Genomic DNA, 9,074 nt, shown 5'->3' on the forward strand with positions numbered 1-9,074 from the left:
TTACTTTTAAAGGGGACCCTCTTTCGCCACGTGTCAATTTTTAACTGTTCGTAGTATAGCCACCCGGCTATACTATTTAAATGCATTTTGTACAGCCGCACGGCTACAGGATTTAATGCATACAAAATTAAGAAAATGGACCCTCCTAATTGCATTAGTTTGTACAGCCGCACGGCTACAGGATTTATATTAATTTGCTAGTTTCAACATATCCAAGTAAATATTAATCGTCCACTGTATAGGGTGGCCAATGGAGCTCTGAAGGACTCTACCAAGGTTGGCCTCATCAAGGTCAACAGCGAATTCAAGGTACCAAGAAGGAAAAAAAAATGAAAAATAAGCAAATTTGATTGATGGGTTTTGTTTCTTGAGCTCTGTTAATGTCTAGCATTTTGGTTTTTGATTGTCTGTTTGATGAAATGTTGGTTTTGTTGGAAGGATTTGGATATTGCCACGGTGAAAGCCACCAGTCACGTTGAGTGCCCTCCAAAGGAACGCCATGTTCGAAGTGAGTTTGTCTTTTTCATTTGATTTTCTACATTTATGATTTTGTGTTTTGAATGATGTGAGGATTTGAATTTTCTCATTCCTGATTATTTTCTTTGGGGGGTTTTGCTTTTGTTTCCCTGCATAGAGATTTTCTCTGCAACATCTGTGACACGTCCACGGGCAGATGTGGCATACTGCATTCATGCTCTGGCCAAGAGATTGTCCAAGACTCGGAGCTGGATTGTATGTCCTTAATTCTTCTTCTTCTTCTTCTTCGTATCATAATGTTTGTTCTTAATTGAAACAATATGTAAATTTGGCTCAAGGTCCAGGAGGCTTCGAATTCATATAACTGATACGAATTGGATTTGTAGCAGTTGCAAAGTTAGCGTGAAAACAAGCGCAAAAGAACTGATGTGATAATGCAGTTGCAAACATGTTATGACTTGGTTCCTTAAATGTAGCAAACCACTTACCTAATGACAAGTTGACAAAATCTGCAGGTTGCCATAAAGACATTGATAGTTATTCATAGAACATTGAGAGAGGGTGATCCTACATTTAGAGAAGAGCTTCTGAACTATTCTCAGAGAGGACACATTCTCCAAATTTCCAATTTTAAAGATGACTCAAAGTCCCCTTGGTAAAATGCTTCTACCTTCCATGGCATTTTTTTTATGTAACATGTTGCCAATATTGTGAGTCTCTTACTTAGACCAAATTCTACCTTGCAGCTTGGGATTGCTCTGCTTGGGTTAGGACATATGCCCTCTTTCTAGAAGAACGGCTGGAGTGTTTCCGGGTTCTGAAGTATGACATCGAGTCGGAGCGTTTGACAAAAACATCACCAGGATCAACAAAGGTGTGGTTTGTGCTTGTCATTTCTCACACTGAATTTCATCATCATCTTTAGCATAACAAAGATACTATTAACTCCACTAGGTACATAGTAGAACACGAACATTGGCTGCCGATGAGCTGTTGGAGCAACTACCTGCACTGCAGCAACTTCTTTACCGCCTCATGGGCTGCCAGGTAATAACTTAATATTGATACAGAACACCAAATCTGGTTTGGTTCTTTATAGTCAAATACTCTATGTTGATCCATGACAGTTTCTCTTATTGAAACATTTTGTTCCTTTGGTTGGAATTTCTAATTTGTTCTTATTTTGCAGCCTGAGGGAACAGATTTTAACAATTACCTCATACAATATGCCTTAGCTCTGGTATGCATGATACCAATCTCTATTTTTCTATGATCAGAGTGTGAGAGTGTCTCTACATGCCTTTATTGAGAACTGCTTTATGCATCACATACTTTGTAAATTAGGACATGAAATTCATGAGGTTTATGGCTTTTATAGTTAATTTCCAATTACGATACACGGGCCCTGAACCATTGACAGAATTTCTGTCATTACACTGCAGTAATTTAAGCATGTTATATGTCATAGAAACCCAAATTGCTCCAATACGGTCTGTAAGGGTACAATTTATGCAAGCTTTCATAACTATTCTTTATTAAAACATAATATATGCCTTCTCACAAGTTGCTTCTGGATTTCAACATTGTCCTTTTCCATGTAGGTTTTAAAAGAGAGCTTTAAAATATATTGTGCCATCAACGACGGAATTATAAATCTTGTTGACATGGTAAGACTATTAGATTCTTATGTTTTGTTGAACTGAATCCGCTGTTAAATGATGCTTTCTCTTTTTAATTTTTTTCAATAATACCAATTTAAGTTCCATGTTCGTGCAGCTCTTTGATATGTCAAGACATGATGCAGTTAAAGCTCTCAATGTTTATAAAAAAAGCCGGCCAACAGGTACACAGTGGTACTGTTTTTGGAATCTTTTGTATGAAAATATGCACTTCAGTAAATTGCTGGATCAGCCCCTAAAAAATTGTTTTTCCTTTATTGAACTGTAGGCTGAAGTCCTAGCTCATTTTTATGAATATTGAAAGGGTTGGATCTTGCTAGAACTTTTCAGTTTCCAACATTGAGACAGGTTCCATTTGGCCTCATAGTGGTATATTTCCATTTGGCCTCATAGTGGTATATTTAAGTTGACTCCACTATATGGTCTCTTACAAATTTTCTTCTCTGCCCTAAACAGCCACCTCCATCCTTTCTTGCAACAATGGAGGAGTATATAAAGGAAGCGCCGCAGTCCGGTTCTGTTGACAAGAGACTGGTGAGATAGTTTCCATAATTTCTTTTTCTGTCTCAGAATTTGACATAAAAAGTAAATGAAAATAAAAGGTTGCCATAATTTCTTCAAAGTTTCTGATAATTTTGTTCTGACTATAGGAATACCAGGAGACAGACCAGCAGCCTCAGAAACCAGAAGAACCTCCTCCTCCTCCTCCTCCAGAGCCTGAAAAACAAGAAGAAGAAGTTGAGGAGAAAACGGAGGAAGAGGAAGAACCCCAACCTAAGGAAGAGGTAGTTGAACCTCCTCCTCCTCCTCCAGAGCCTGAAAAACAAGAAGAAGAAGTTGAGGAGAAAACGGAGGAAGAGGATGAACCCCAACCTAAGGAAGAGGTAGTTGAACCTCCTCCTTTGATATCAACCGACGACACTGATCTTCTGGTACGTTATGCACAAGTACTTCATGTTTTCTCTGATGCCAATTTTATGAAGTTCTGCAATTCATGTTGTCTTTTTCCTTTTATTTGTCCAGGTTCTAAGGGAAATAAATCCAAAAGCTGCAGAAATTGAAGAAAGCAATGCCTTGGCTCTTGCAATAGTTCCACAAGGTAGGTTTCCATTGTCTATGATATTTGATTTTGAGGAAATTCTACACATGCCTTCACTGTGGAATTTGTTTCATACATCATACTATTCGTACATTCGCAGGGAACGAACAACAATCTGGAGCAAGTTTCAATGATCTTGCTGGGAATTCAGGCTGGGAGCTAGCACTGGTGACCACACCAAGCAACCATACAAGCCAAGTGCCCATGCACAAGAAGTTCGTTAGTATTCTTTGCTGTTTTTCATTAAGCTAAAGCCTTTTCATTTCATTCTTCTACCCTTTGGTTTGTTGATGAGCATTGGTTTCATTTTTGGGTCAGGCTGGTGGCTTTGACAAGCTATTACTTGATAGCTTGTATGAAGATGAAGGTGCCAGGAGACAAATACAGCTCCAGAACGCAGGCTATGGTTACGGTGCAACGAGCTTGCATAACCCGTTTGAATAACAAGCACAACATCCTGTGCAGGATCCATTTGCAACATAGCACCCCCAACCAACGTGCAAATGGCGCTAATGGCTCAACAACAACACCAACATCAGCAAATCCTGCAGCAACAGAACCAGCAATATCAACAGCAGCAGAACATGATGATGGTGCCTCACCCTTATTATTCTCAATACCCCCAACAGATGCAGCCCCCGGGTTCAAAGAACCCGTTCGGAGATCCATTCAGCTTCCCTCCTAGTTCAACTCCACACCAGGGAAACCAACACCTAATATAGAGGTCATTTGTTCCAAGATTTAATTCCAGCTTGCTAAAATATGAAAACTATGAGAGAATATTTGTTTGTGGGAATTTTATGTGTATTCTTCTCCTTGTAGGAGGTCATATTTATAATACAACAAAACCTGAATGGGCAAGTAAATAATAAATTCTGAAATCTATTTACAGTAGGAAATCAGGAATTAAAGTAAATCAATTACAATTATAATAAGAATTCTTGGTGTGTAAGGAAAGTAAGTCAATATCCACAAGTCACGCCAACACTCCCCCTCATGTTGGTGCATAGATGTCGCCAATGCCCAACTGATCCAATGAATTGTGGAATGCTTTACTTGAAATCGCCTTTGTCAAAATATCCGCCAATTGATCCTCAGATTTCACAAATGGAAACTGAAACACTTTAGCCTCAAGCTTCTGTTTGATGAAGTGTCGATCTACCTCAACATGTTTAGTACGATCATGCTGAACCGGATTCTGTGCAATGGCTATTGCAGCCTTGTTGTCACAAAAGAGATTCATTGTGGATGTAGGTTTATACCCAAATTCAGTAAGCAACTTTCTTAACCAAAGAAGTTCACAAATCCCTTTAGTTATGCCTCTGAACTTGGGTTCTGCACTGGATAAAGCTACTACATTCTGTTTCTTACTCCTCCATATCACCAAATTACCTCCCACAAATGTGAAGTAACATGATGTGGATTTTCTATCTGTTACATTACCTGTCAAATCTGCATCTGAATAACCATCAATATTTAGATGACCTCGTTTTGAGAACATAATTCCTTTTCCAAGGTGCAGAATTCAAATATCTAAGTATCTGAAGAACTGCATTCATGTGGTCTTCACTTGGAGAGTGCATAAATTGACTGACAATGCTCACTGCATAAGCAATGTCTGGTCGAGTATGTGACAAATAGATCAATCTTCCCACCAACCTTTGGTATCTTTCTTTGTTAGTTGGAACTTGATCCGGATATTCTCCAAGATGATGATTCTGAACAATAGGAGTATCTGCAGGTTTGCAATCTAGCATTCTTGTGTTTGTCAACAAGTCCAAGACATATTTCCTTTTAGAGAGAAATATGCCTTACTGCGATTGAGTCACCTCAATTCCCAAGAAATACTTGAGTCCACCTAGATCCTTCATCTCAAACTCCGTAGCCAAATAGTCTTGTAACTATGATATTTCATGTTTATCATTCCCAGTAATAATCATATCATCAACATAGATTATTAATGATGTTACCTTCCCTTTCAGATGTTTCAAGAACAGAGTATGATCTGAGTTGCACTATTTGAAACCATTGTTCTTCATTGCCATGGTGAACCGTCCAAACCATGCACGTGGTGACTATTTCAATCCATACAATGCTTTTCATAACCTGCAAACTGTTCCAGTCTGAGTAGTATTATATCCAGGAGGGATGTCCATGTACACATCCTCCGTGAGTTCGCCATGTAGAAAAGCATTCATTACATAAAACTGGTGTAGTGGTCAATCCAAATCAGTTGCAAGGGACAATAAGACTCTGATGGTGTTTAACTTTGCACCTGGAGCAAATGTTTCTTCATAGTCTATACCATAGGTCTGTATGTACCCTTTTGCCACAAGTCTTGCCTTGTATCGCTCGATAGATCCATCTACATTATGTTTTATAGTAAACACTCATCTACATCCGATAGTCTTTTTTCCTCGTGATATAGTCTCCAATGTCCAAGTCTGATTTTTCTCAAGAGCTTTCATCTCATCTTTTATAGCTTGGACCTACTTAGGATCTTTCAATGCTTCAGAGATCTTGGTTGGAATATGGATAGCAGACAACTGGTGCACAAAAGCCTTAAGTGGTTCTGAAAACTTCTCAGTGGATACATGATTTGCAATTGGATACTTGGATGTCTTGCCAATATCAGGTGAATAACGGTTTGGTGGCTTCCCACGATTTTTCCTGAAAGGTAATTTATATCCAATAGTTTTATCATCTAAATGCACAAGTCTAGTATGAGTAATTACCTCAAGGATATTCTCAGGAGATTGGTCTGTTGGTACTGTTGAGTTAGAAGGGGGGTCTTCATCTTGTTGTTTTGTATTGTCTGTAGGTGTGAGACTCGGATCAGAAATATCTTCACATGGATTAGGTGGGTCAGGAAATTGATCGCTATGAATGGGCGATTGATCGCTTTTCCACAGAGAGTAATCTCGTGCTCCAAACTCGGGACGATCGATCATTTCTGTACATAGGAGAATTTCTTCGTTTTCCAAGTTGCTCTAATTTTGCTCTTCACTTCGTATCTCCCCCTAAAGCGTAGAATTGGATAATGGGTCATGGAACAACAGCTTAGATTCCAAAAAGGTCACATCCAAAGTGACATAGATACGTCGGGTATAAGGGTGATAACAGCAGTAGCCTTTCGATGAATGGCATAACCCACAAAAACACAACGAAGCGTACAGGATCAAGTTTGCTACGTTGATTTTTGTATAGATGAACGAAAGCCACACATCCAAAGATTCGGGTCGTGAGTACCAAAACAGAGGGCAGAGATCTGTATTGCGCAAGCACCTGTAAGGGAGTTTTAAAGGTCAATACACCGAAGGCATGCGGTTGATCAGGTGAACTGCGGTGACAATAGCATCATCCCAGTGATGGCAAGGAAGATGAGCGCCAATCAGAAGTGGTCGAGAGGTTTCAAGAAGATGTTGATTCTTCCGTTCAGCAACACCATTTTGTTATGGTGTCTGAGGACAAGTCGTCTCATGGATAATTTCATATTGTTGGAAGTAAGTCTGAAAGTCATGATTGACAAATTCTCCACCATTGTCTGAGCAAAGAATCTGGATTTGAGCATTAAACTGAGTTTTCATCTGTTTGTGGAAGGACTGAAAATGGGAAAACACTTCGTTTTTATGCTTTAGCAAATAAAGCCATGTCATTCGTGTACAATCATCTATGAATGTGACAAACCATCGAACACCAGAAGGAGCAGTGATATGGGAAGGTCCCCAGACATCAGAGTGAATTAACGTAAATGGAGTAGTACACTTGTTTGTACTCAACGGGTAGGGCACACGGTGACTCTTGGCCAAAATACAAGTATCACATGTGAAGTCAGAGTCCTTGAAACCTGAAAATAAATCTGGTATAAGATGTTTCATATAACTAAAAGACAGATGTCCTAATCGATTGTGCCACAACCATATTTGCTTCTGTTTTCTATCAAAGGAATGCATCACACTGGTAGCCACACCAGGACTGAAGTCATCAACATAATATAGCCCCCTCTCTTAGTACCACGACCAAGAATCTCCTTAGTTTGAATATCCTGAAGCAAACAAAAACTCGGGTAAATGAGTACACAACAATTCAATTGTTCAGGAAGCTGACTAACTGATAACAATTTAGTGGATAAAGATGGAACAAGTAAAGTATTATATAGTGTGAGAAAGGATGAGAGTGCAACAGTGTCATCCCCTGTCATAGGATAAGTAACGTCATTGACATTTGCAATACAGGTTCGTCGAGGTTGTGTAGTATTTAGAAAATCATCAGGATCAAACGTCATATGATCAGTTGTACCGGAATCAATTATCCAGCTCCTGGAATCAATCTTATCGGAAGTATGGAATCCATAACCAGTTCCATTACTGGTCGTATTGCATTGTCTTCGATCTTTAAGAGTAGCCCACCAATCGGGGTAGCCATGCAATTTAAAACAAGTCTCACGAGTGTGTCTCGGATCACCACAATATGCGCAATCTGGTTCATATGTCGGGTCGTTAGTCGAGAAGTCATAATCTGTGCAGCGGAAGATACATAGGATACAGGTTGAGTAGGAATTCGGATCGGGATTTGAGCACGAGTTGAGGCGGAGTCGAGTCGAGTCGAAATCGAGGTCGGGATTTGAATCGAGACAAATTCGGGTCGGGTCATCATCGCATGGGGTCGGGTCGTCTTGAGTCGAGGTCGGGTCGTCTTGAGTCGAGGTCGGTCGTCGTCATCATAGTCGGGTCGGGTTCGAGGTCGTCAAAATAGGATCCTGATTCTGGATCAGGTTCGGGGTCATCAAAATAGGATCCTAATTTAGGATCATATTCGGGGCCAAAGTCTGCATCTGTAGGAGCTGAGCCATCTGGGCACTCAACTCAGCTATGGTTGGTTGAGAAGGAGAGAAGGACTCCGTGGTGCTACCTCCATGAGGGTTGAAAAAATCATCAACCCCCATAGCAACGACGAGGGTTTGAAACTAGAGTAAGCAATTCTAAGATCGTCGCTCTGATACCATGCTAAAATATGAAAATTATGAGAGAATATTTGTTTGTGGGAATTTTCTGTGTATTCTTCTCTTTGCAGGAGGTCATATTTATAATACAACAAAACCTGAATTGGCAAGTAAATAATAAATTCCTAAATCTATTTACAGTATAAAAAATCAGGAATTAAAGTAAGTCAATATTCACAAGTCACGCCAACACAACTTATTCTTTGATTCTTTGGAGTAGTGTGGGTTTGAGAAGCTCATTCTTTGTTTTACTCTGTATATTGTTTTGGAGGGCTATTTACAATGGAATGCTTACAAATGGTGTGTTATTTTGATCAAACTTGTGCTTATTGTTAACAATTTTCAGAAGTCACACGTGTATAAAAAAATAAAACAAAGAGTGATGGTTGATTTACATGGATAACGCTCAATGACCAATGCAAGTTCTACAATTTTTTATTATTTATATTTATCTAATAACCAAGCATGTGAGGTTAGAAAATTGGATGGAAATAACGCTAAAGACGAAATTGGATATTTATACTGAGTTTGAGTGATGTAGGATACGGGTGAACTAAGTATTTAGGTAGTTTAGTGGAAGTGAAAACTGTTGGTACAAATATCTTATGGGAGAATATTCGCTTGAAGATCCTTCGCATTTTGAACTTCTTTCTCTCTCTTCCTTGATTCTTGTAAAATCAAATATGAGTAAAAGACCACACCCGTGGAGTGTTGGCCAAAGGCCCTCCAATGCCTAAGTTAGTTTGATTATATCTAGGAGAAAACAATAGCTAAAAAAGGGTAGGCAGAGTTTTCTCTCTGAGAAAACTGGGTGGCT

The 9,074-nt window shown here is 39.3% G+C and overlaps 1 pseudogene across 1 annotated transcript; it reads left to right on the forward strand.

Moving 5' to 3' along the window:
- The first annotated feature begins 398 nt into the window (after positions 1 to 398).
- On the forward strand, positions 399 to 4,108 carry LOC103323697 (putative clathrin assembly protein At4g25940; annotated as a pseudogene). Its single transcript, XR_016124271.1, has 14 exons — positions 399 to 508; positions 635 to 732; positions 993 to 1,132; positions 1,224 to 1,351; positions 1,432 to 1,524; positions 1,667 to 1,717; positions 2,079 to 2,144; positions 2,254 to 2,320; positions 2,425 to 2,525; positions 2,613 to 2,690; positions 2,807 to 3,088; positions 3,180 to 3,255; positions 3,356 to 3,474; positions 3,574 to 4,108. The product of XR_016124271.1 is annotated as a putative clathrin assembly protein At4g25940 (transcript).
- The last annotated feature ends 4,966 nt before the right edge of the window (positions 4,109 to 9,074 follow it).

This window comes from Prunus mume, linkage group LG2 (genome assembly GCF_029339155.1).
Source record: "Prunus mume cultivar Tortuosa linkage group LG2, ASM2933915v1, whole genome shotgun sequence".
Lineage (NCBI taxonomy): Eukaryota > Viridiplantae > Streptophyta > Magnoliopsida > Rosales > Rosaceae > Prunus > Prunus mume.